This window comes from Rhinolophus ferrumequinum, chromosome 15 (genome assembly GCF_004115265.2).
Source record: "Rhinolophus ferrumequinum isolate MPI-CBG mRhiFer1 chromosome 15, mRhiFer1_v1.p, whole genome shotgun sequence".
Classification (NCBI taxonomy): Eukaryota; Metazoa; Chordata; class Mammalia; order Chiroptera; family Rhinolophidae; genus Rhinolophus; species Rhinolophus ferrumequinum.
In genome coordinates, this window is record NC_046298.1 from 46940307 (window position 1) to 46948792 (window position 8486).

Consider the following 8486-nt stretch of genomic DNA (forward strand, 5'->3'; position numbering starts at 1 on the left):
AAAAACTTAAAAAAAAAAGATGAGGTACCCTGTTTCCCTGAAAATAAGACCTAACCGGAAAATAAGCCCTAGCATGACTTTTCAGTATGACATCCCCTGAACATAAGCCCTAATGCATCTTTTGGAGCAAAAATTAATATAAGACCAGGTCTTATTTTTGGGGAAACACGATAATAACCTCTTGTCAATCACAGGTGTCAATCAAGTGGTCCCACTCCCAGAAACAAACAGCCCATTCTAGAGAAAAAAAGGGATAAAAACTTTAAGTCCTTCCCAGTCAGCACCTCTTGAGCTTTGCCTTTGCTCAGGGCCCGCTTCAAAACCTTTGGAGTGTACGTTTTCTTTTAATAATGCCACCTTGAGCCTTTGAGCCTTTGAGCCTTTTGAGTCCGTTCTTCTATTCAGGCCCACTCCAATCCCTTTGGAGTGTACTTTCTCTTCTAATAGAGGCCCTTGAGCCATTCTGTACTGCTTGGATCTGCTCCTATTTCTTTGGAGTGTACTATCTTTTCTAATAAACTACTCTTTCACCACTTTATTTCTGTGTTTGATTCAATTCTTTGCTCGAGACACCAAGAACCTGGACACCACGCTGAGGAGGGCCCACTCTCCGGTAACAAATCTAACAAAACATAGATAAGACTTTTATGCTGAAAAGTACATAATGCCAATAAGAGACATTAGAGATGACCTAAATAGAGAAACAGGCCATATTCATTGACTAGAAGGCACAATGCAGAAATGATATCAAATCACCCCAAATTGACATACAAGTTTCATGCATGTCCTATGAAGATTTTTTGGTAGACACAAACAATATTTTCCTAAAATATTCGAAAAGATATGGAAAAGCAAAAGAATTGGAAGAGTGAAAACCTGAAAATAGTGGTTGGAATCACTCCACGTGATCTCAAGGCTTCTAATGTAGGAAAAGTAATCAAGGATGGGTGGTATTGGAGACACACACACATTGATCAATGGCACAGAACAGAAAAACCAGATATAGCCCCAGACAACTACTTCCAACTGAGTTTTAATGAAGGCACCAACGCAGGTCAATGAAGGAAGAAATTTCAAAATCTTGTGCTGAACCAATGAAATACCCATAGTAGAAAAAAACTAATCTCTATGTAAACTTCACACATGTACAAATATTAGCTCAAAATTAATCAGAGCTTTAAATGTAAAACTATAAAAGTTTAAATAAGAGATTTAGAGGGGAAAAGAAAAGCAGAATAAAATCTTTCAGATCCAGAGCTTGGTGAAGAATTCTGAGACTTTTCTCCAGAAATGAGATAAACTGGACTCCACAAAATTAAAAACATTCGTCTGTGAGAAACCACATTAAGAGAATGCAGGGAAAAAGAGCTACGGAATAGCAGAAAATATCTACATACTATTTATCTGCCAAGGGACTGATATGTAGAACAGATAAAAAAAATTCTAGAATCATGACAATTAAAAAAATTGAATTAGAAAATGCACAAAAACATGAAGAGATATTTCACTGAAGCAGATATAGAAAGAGAAAACAGGGAAACAAAAATATTTTCAACATCGCTATCCATCAAGTGTCACCTCACGCTCAGCATTGTCTCCTTCAGTGTGAACCTTTTGTGCCTTCATGGGTCACAGAAAAGGAAGTCTCTACCAGACAATCCAACTCTCTCTGGTGACATACATGACCAACTTCTAAGTATTGGTGGGAATTGGCAATGGGAACTGTCGCGTCCAGCATGACAAGAGCTGTGGGATTCAAGAAGGGCGGCGCAGGGTTAAGAAAGAAAGTAGTCAAGAGTAGAGTGCAAGGGGGGCCAAGGGACTCAAGTTTCAAGGACTGAGCCCCGAATCGGGGCAACGCATAGCTTTTACTAGTAATCATACAAGGAAGTAAAACTTGTTTTTTCCACAGTCTGTGAGTTACGTGCCTGACTGCTATTTTTCCCGAAAGTCCCCATTGTGCTCCAACACGTACTGTGCCTTCACACAGATGCACAAGCCCAGGGGATGGAGTCAGTGTTCTGAAACCATCTGATAAGGGAGAATGACCGATATCATTCCATCGGGTCTCAGCGTTCCGAGACTCTCCCTTAAGGAAGCTTTACCGATATTATTCCATCGGGTCTCAGCGTTCCGAGACACTTCCTTGTGATGTCATGGGATAAGCGCGGGGGAACAAACGGTTTGGCAGCTGTAAGGCAACAGGGAACAAAGTTTTTCACAAATGTTCTCAGCTTACGAAGCATACACGGGTCTCGTCACTAGTTACATTGATAATGCAGTCCTGTGAGATGTCAGAATCACAAACATGCCGCAGACTGAGTGTCCCCTCCCCCCACTAGGGCACCACCAAGAACATGCAGTCCAGCCAGCAGGAAGGAATCGATGACTCCTCTCATTTCAGTGGAAAAGCCAGTCTCTAAGGGAAAGAGATGGATGAGGGAGGAAAAAAAAAAAGAGAGATGGTGGGGAGGTCCTGGGGGTAGGAAGTAGTCCAGTGGCAAAGACATGGGGTAGGAGGAATAATTCCTGACAGGTGGACTGAATGTGTAGAGATAAACTAATGGCCCTAAACACACTAATCTGAATGCAACTAAGTCACTGTGGTGTAATCCTCACTGATGGCTGGCTCATAGTTTATCCCTGTAGCATTTAATCTCAGATTAAATTGACCTCTAATTTTTAATCTGATTTGCCTGACATCAAAGGGCCCGACAGTACTTTCAGAAGGCTTTCTTATGTAAAAAGTAATCTCTTAACACTTCAGTGTATAGCTTCATCAGTCTCAGTATGAAAACCAAACTTTGTAAAGGGTTCCACCCTGTTTCAAGTGCAAACTGACAAGAAAACTGTTTTGGTACTGCATATATGAAATCTGTAGTCCCCCCCAACACACACACACACACACAAATTCCCATTGTATATTGTTCTTCTATATTATTTCACTGAGTGCTCCAACCTCCAAAGGTTTTTTTATATTCTTATTACTGAAATGTTCTTTGATTTCCTAATTTTTCAACATGCTTACCAAATTTCTATTTTCACTTCATGTAAATCAAGAAGCATGACATGGGTTGCATTTGGATACAAATAAGGACACACATATAATCCTATGGCATATATTCATGAATGGCAGGCAGGTTTCAGAGATCAGTCTGAAATTGTACCACTATGATATTTTTATTATAGCCTCATAAATGTCATGGGCCAGAGTGTGGAGAGAATAACTCAAGTGCAAATTATGAATAAATAACCCCTAAACTGTTTGTTCCTTGATCCCCCCACAGTAGGAAATTGTTATTGATTCCTTCAATCTTGAGAGCCTAATGGTGCAATGCTCGTTTATTACGAAGTACCCTACAGAGGTGGGATAAAACAGTATTCGTACAAATAACATGATTCATTGAAGGTTATGAAAAAATGATTACCTTTATTCATTAAAACATGAGCCCTAAGATATATTCCCAATTACATGGGCAAAAGGTAATGCCAGCACTTCAATGTAACACACACATACATACACCATTCTATTTCTTTTGATTAAGCTCCCCTCTCAGATTACTGCTCTATAATTACTGCAAATAAGACAGATCTTTCATTACTCTTGATATACAAATTACTGCCATTCAATGGAGAAAGTCACCATTTCTTCTGCATTATTTCTACCATGTAATCACCGCAAAGTAATCTATCACTCTCCTCCATGAAAAGCCCAGCCCCTTACTGTCTGGCCTGCTGTTTAATGGTCAGCTGATAGAGCATTATTTCCTATGATCTACAGGGGCCTGTCTAGAGACGGGCACCCTGAGCCTAGTAAGTATGAAGACTGACAACATAGATTTACATACCCTCTGGTTCCCTGATATTCAGTGTGTGGGGACAGAGTCCCATAGAGCAGTTTCCAGGCTCTCAGCCTCGCATGGGGAGGTGCTGGCTTCGGGGGTGGATGACCATCAACTGTGATTCGTTGGCCATCAGCTGTAACCAGTTAGCCAATTGGCTGTTGATGTAACGGCAGGCAGGGAAAAGGTGAATGGCGGACTGCAGATCATGTGGATCCCACTGCGTGTGTCTCGCCTGGCCGCCAGCGAGAATATAATGGTATGACTCCCCTATGTATGGTTCCATGGGTGTTCCTTTTTGGCCTCACCATATCCTGCGTTCTTATGTGGGGAGCGGGAGCTGAGACCCCGCATGAGTCCCTACATGACAAGTGTCACTGTTTTTCCAAAGGACATGGATATGAATGAATCATGTCTAATGTAATAGACCTTTTCATTGTATTGATTGGTTCCCAGAGATCATCATGAATGACCTGTAAAAAAAGACTTAAAAGTCCAAGGCTATGTACTTCATGTTAAAATTCACAAATAGTAATGTAGTCTTTTCCAGAAGACTCAACTAAATATTATAAACTAAAAATAATGGGGTGTTTGTACACATCCTCGATCCTCTGATATATGGCATGTCCTGAGTTTTAACATACTTTGATTAGTGATTTTTCCACAGTATGTAATGTCTTGGGTTAATATCAGAGTACCAGAGACTTAGTTATTCCTAGTATGGATTCTTGAGTGTGTGGTCAGTTGTGAGACTTGGATAAAAATTTTACTACATTCATTACATTTGTAAGGATTTTCTCCAGTATGAAATCTTGAATGAATCCTTAGGACATGGTTTCTTAGAAGTATTTCCATGTTCACTATATTGGTGCAATTTCTCTCCTGCGTGAATGACAGTGAATTACTGTCATTACTCAAAAGATGTAGACATTTGGTGGAAAGCCTATGGCATTAACTACATTTGTAAGGTTGCTCTCCAGTATGAATCCTCTGAGGTCCCACCCTTTTCATCTTTGGGTAAAAACATTAATGCGCACATCACTTTTGTGTGGTTTCTCTCAAAGACATACATTCTGATGTCCAGTGAATTGTGAGACCTGGAAATAGGCTCTGTCACATACATTTACATAATTTCTCTTCACTATGGAGTCTCTGTTGTTACATAATACTTGAACTCAAAGTAATGGCTTTGCCACACTCAATGTACATGTCAGGTATCCCTCCAATGGTTCCCAACTGTTGATCTTTGGGTAAAAACTTTGCCACACATTAATTTGTGTAGTTCCTCTCCAGGGTGTACATTCTTACATCTAGTACCGGGTGAGCTCTAATTTAAAATTCTTCTATATTCACTATATTTGCAAATATGAATTACTGAGTGAATCCTGAGTTTAAGGCGATATCTAAAAGTCTGGCCACATCCAGTACATTTGTAAGGTCTCTCGCCAGTATGGAGTATGTCATAAAAAGTTAGGCTTGAAGTCACAGTAAAAGCTCTGCCACACTCATTACATTTAAAAGAAATTTTTTATTGGGGAATATTGGGGAACAGTGTGTTTTTCCAGGACCCATCAGCTCCAAGTCAAGTCATTGTTTTTCAGTCTAGTTGTGGAGGGTGCAGCTCAGCTCCAAGTCAACTCGCCATTTTCAATCTAGTTGCAGGGGGCGCAGCCCACCATCCTATGTGGGAATAGAACCAGCAACTTTGTTGCTAAAAGCACGTGCCAACTGAGCCAACTGAGCCAACCGGCTGCCCACCGGCAGCTCATTGTCTTCAATCTATTTGTGGAGGGCGCAGCTCACTGGCCCATGTGGGAATCAAACCCGCAACCTTGTTGTTAAGAGCTCATGCTCTAACCAACTGAGCTAACCAGCTGCCCCTCATTACATTTTTAAGGATTCTCTCCACTGTAAATTACCTGATGTCTAGTTAGATGTGAGTGCACACTGAAGACTCTGCCACACTCATTACATTTGTAGGGTTTCTGTCCTGTATGAATGCTCCGATGACATGCAAGCTGTGATTTTTTACTGAAAACAGTGCCGCAGTCATTACATATGTAAGGTTTCTCTCCAGGATTATTCTCTGATCTGTAAGGTGTGATTTCTGAGTAAAGACTTTGCCACACTCATTACATTTGTAAGGGTTCTCTCTAGTATGGGTTACCTGATGTCTAGTTAGGTGTGAACACACAGTACAGGCTTTGCCACACTCGTTTGTCAGGTTTCTCTCCAGTATGGATTACCTGATGTCTAGTTATGCTCATTACGTTTGTACTGTTTGGCTCCTGTATGAATGCTGCAGTGAGTTGTAACGTATGATTTTCCTTAGGAAAACTTGCCACACTCACACCATCTGTAAAGTCTCTCACCAGTGTGGATTACCTCATGTCTAGTTAGGTGTAAACACACCCTAAAGGCTTTGCCACACTCATTACATTTGTAAAGTTTCTCTTCACTATGAATAACCTGGTGTCTAGTCAGGTATGAATTCATAATAAAGGCTTGGTCACACTCATTACATTTGTTAAGATTTTTCTCCACTATGCATTTACCAAATGGTAACTTAGGCTTCAACGCATACCATAGGCTTTGCCACACTCATTGCACTTGTAAGAATTTTTCCTGTGTGCTTTCTGGTCTTTTCTCAGTATTGAAAATTCCTAAAATACTTCCCATCTACATCAGAAATGTGACCTTGGGCACGAGGAGGAACTCCGTGAAGTAGAGAAACAAAGCAAGTGTTGATAGACTTCTCAGTTACATGACATTCATCAATTTTTCCCTTCAGTATGAAATATCTCCACATCAGCCAGTTGTGCCTGGAAGCTTAGTCTGAGCCTGTGTTCAATAGGCTTATTTCCTGCATGCTTTCTACTGTATTGATCTCTTCTATCAGTAAGATGGTTTTTACGAGTTATAGGCATTCCTTGGTACTTTGTTTCATCATTTCTCTGCTGACATGCAAAGTAATACATATTTTCCTGGATTTCACTGAAGGAAAAATCTTTGATTATTACATGGCTTTAATGTCTCCCAAACATCACTGTTTGGAAGATTTCTTCTGTATTACTGGTTTCTGTTGGTTTTAATGTCTTGATCACATATACAGGACAGATATCTATAAGATAAAAAGACCATAGTGTTCTTATTAATCAGTTTCTGAATAAACATTTCATGTTGAAACTAATATTACACCAAAAAGAAAGTTATACAGAACGCAGTTTTGAAAATTCCCAAATGTGACCCTTAAACTTCTAATAATAGAAATGGGATTCTTACTAAGGAAGGAGTGGTCACAAACAATTCAAATTAATTTTAGGGTAGCCTAGTTTCAAACACCTATGATAAAAACATTCATGCTGTGCTAACTTAAGCTTTCAAGGAAAAAATTCCCACCAACACCCCAAAGCACATACCATTTTGCAGTAACTACACTACTATCTCATAACTGAGGTAAAAGGAATATTATACACTTTTTACATATATACTGGACATAAATGAATGCTGAAGAAGAGACGATACATTGTAATGATAAATAACCCAGAACAAGATTCTCTAAAAAATCTAAATAAACTGCAGTTTAAAATTGTACATCAAACATAGCAATGAAAATATTAAAAAGTCAATAAAACATTTTGTAAAAATCAAATGCTCTTCTAAATATCTGTTCCAAAACTATGTGTACCTACAAAGAAGAAGCATTTTACAATAGCAACACATGGTTCATGTTAGGTATATTGCATAACACATGCTGAAAGACCATCATCTCTATATCAAAATAAAAGTTAATTAAAAAATATGCTAGGAAACCATGATAAAGACAGCTGTAAATAACCAGTAACCATATTATACCGTGTTTCCCTGAAAATAAGACCTAGCCAGACAATCAGCTCTAATGTGTCTTTTGGAGCAAAAATTAATATAAGACCCGGTCTTATTTTACTATAAGATATGATACGATATGATATTATGATATAATATAATACAATACCGGGTCTTATAATAATTTTTGCTCCAAAAGACGCATTAGAGCTGATTGTCTGGCTAGTTCTTATTTTGGGGGAAACACGCTAGAAAGTTACACTCTGTCGAACTCTAAAGATAACCCCTAAAGAATGAAAAATGAACTTCTATTCTAGAAAGAGCACACAACATGAGAAATGGAAACTACGTTGAAATCACTGACTTCTGAAGTATCAGGTCAGCAAAATACATAACATTATAAAGAATATAAAGAATATAACATTATATTCTTCTTAATTTGATAAAGAAGGCAACCATCCTCACCATTAGGATTTTATGGCTGCAGTTATATAACAGCCAATCCATAGAGCAATTCTCTATGTATGCAGGGGCCTTTAGTCATCTAGTACATGGGCCCCATGATATATGGAATAGAGAGACTGTGCTTTCAAAATTGATTAAGGTGACAGAACAAATTACAAAATAAAAACATAAGATATGATGCAAGCCAAGGGGTAACTTTTAATGAACATTTTCAAATCAAGGAAGCAGACTCACAGGGTTTATGTATAATATATAACCTCCATTTACAGAGAATGTGAGAGACACAGGATTTGAACTTGGACCTACACACTCAGATGACATGTTCTAAAGCACAACTGCCTGCCCAAGCAGTAG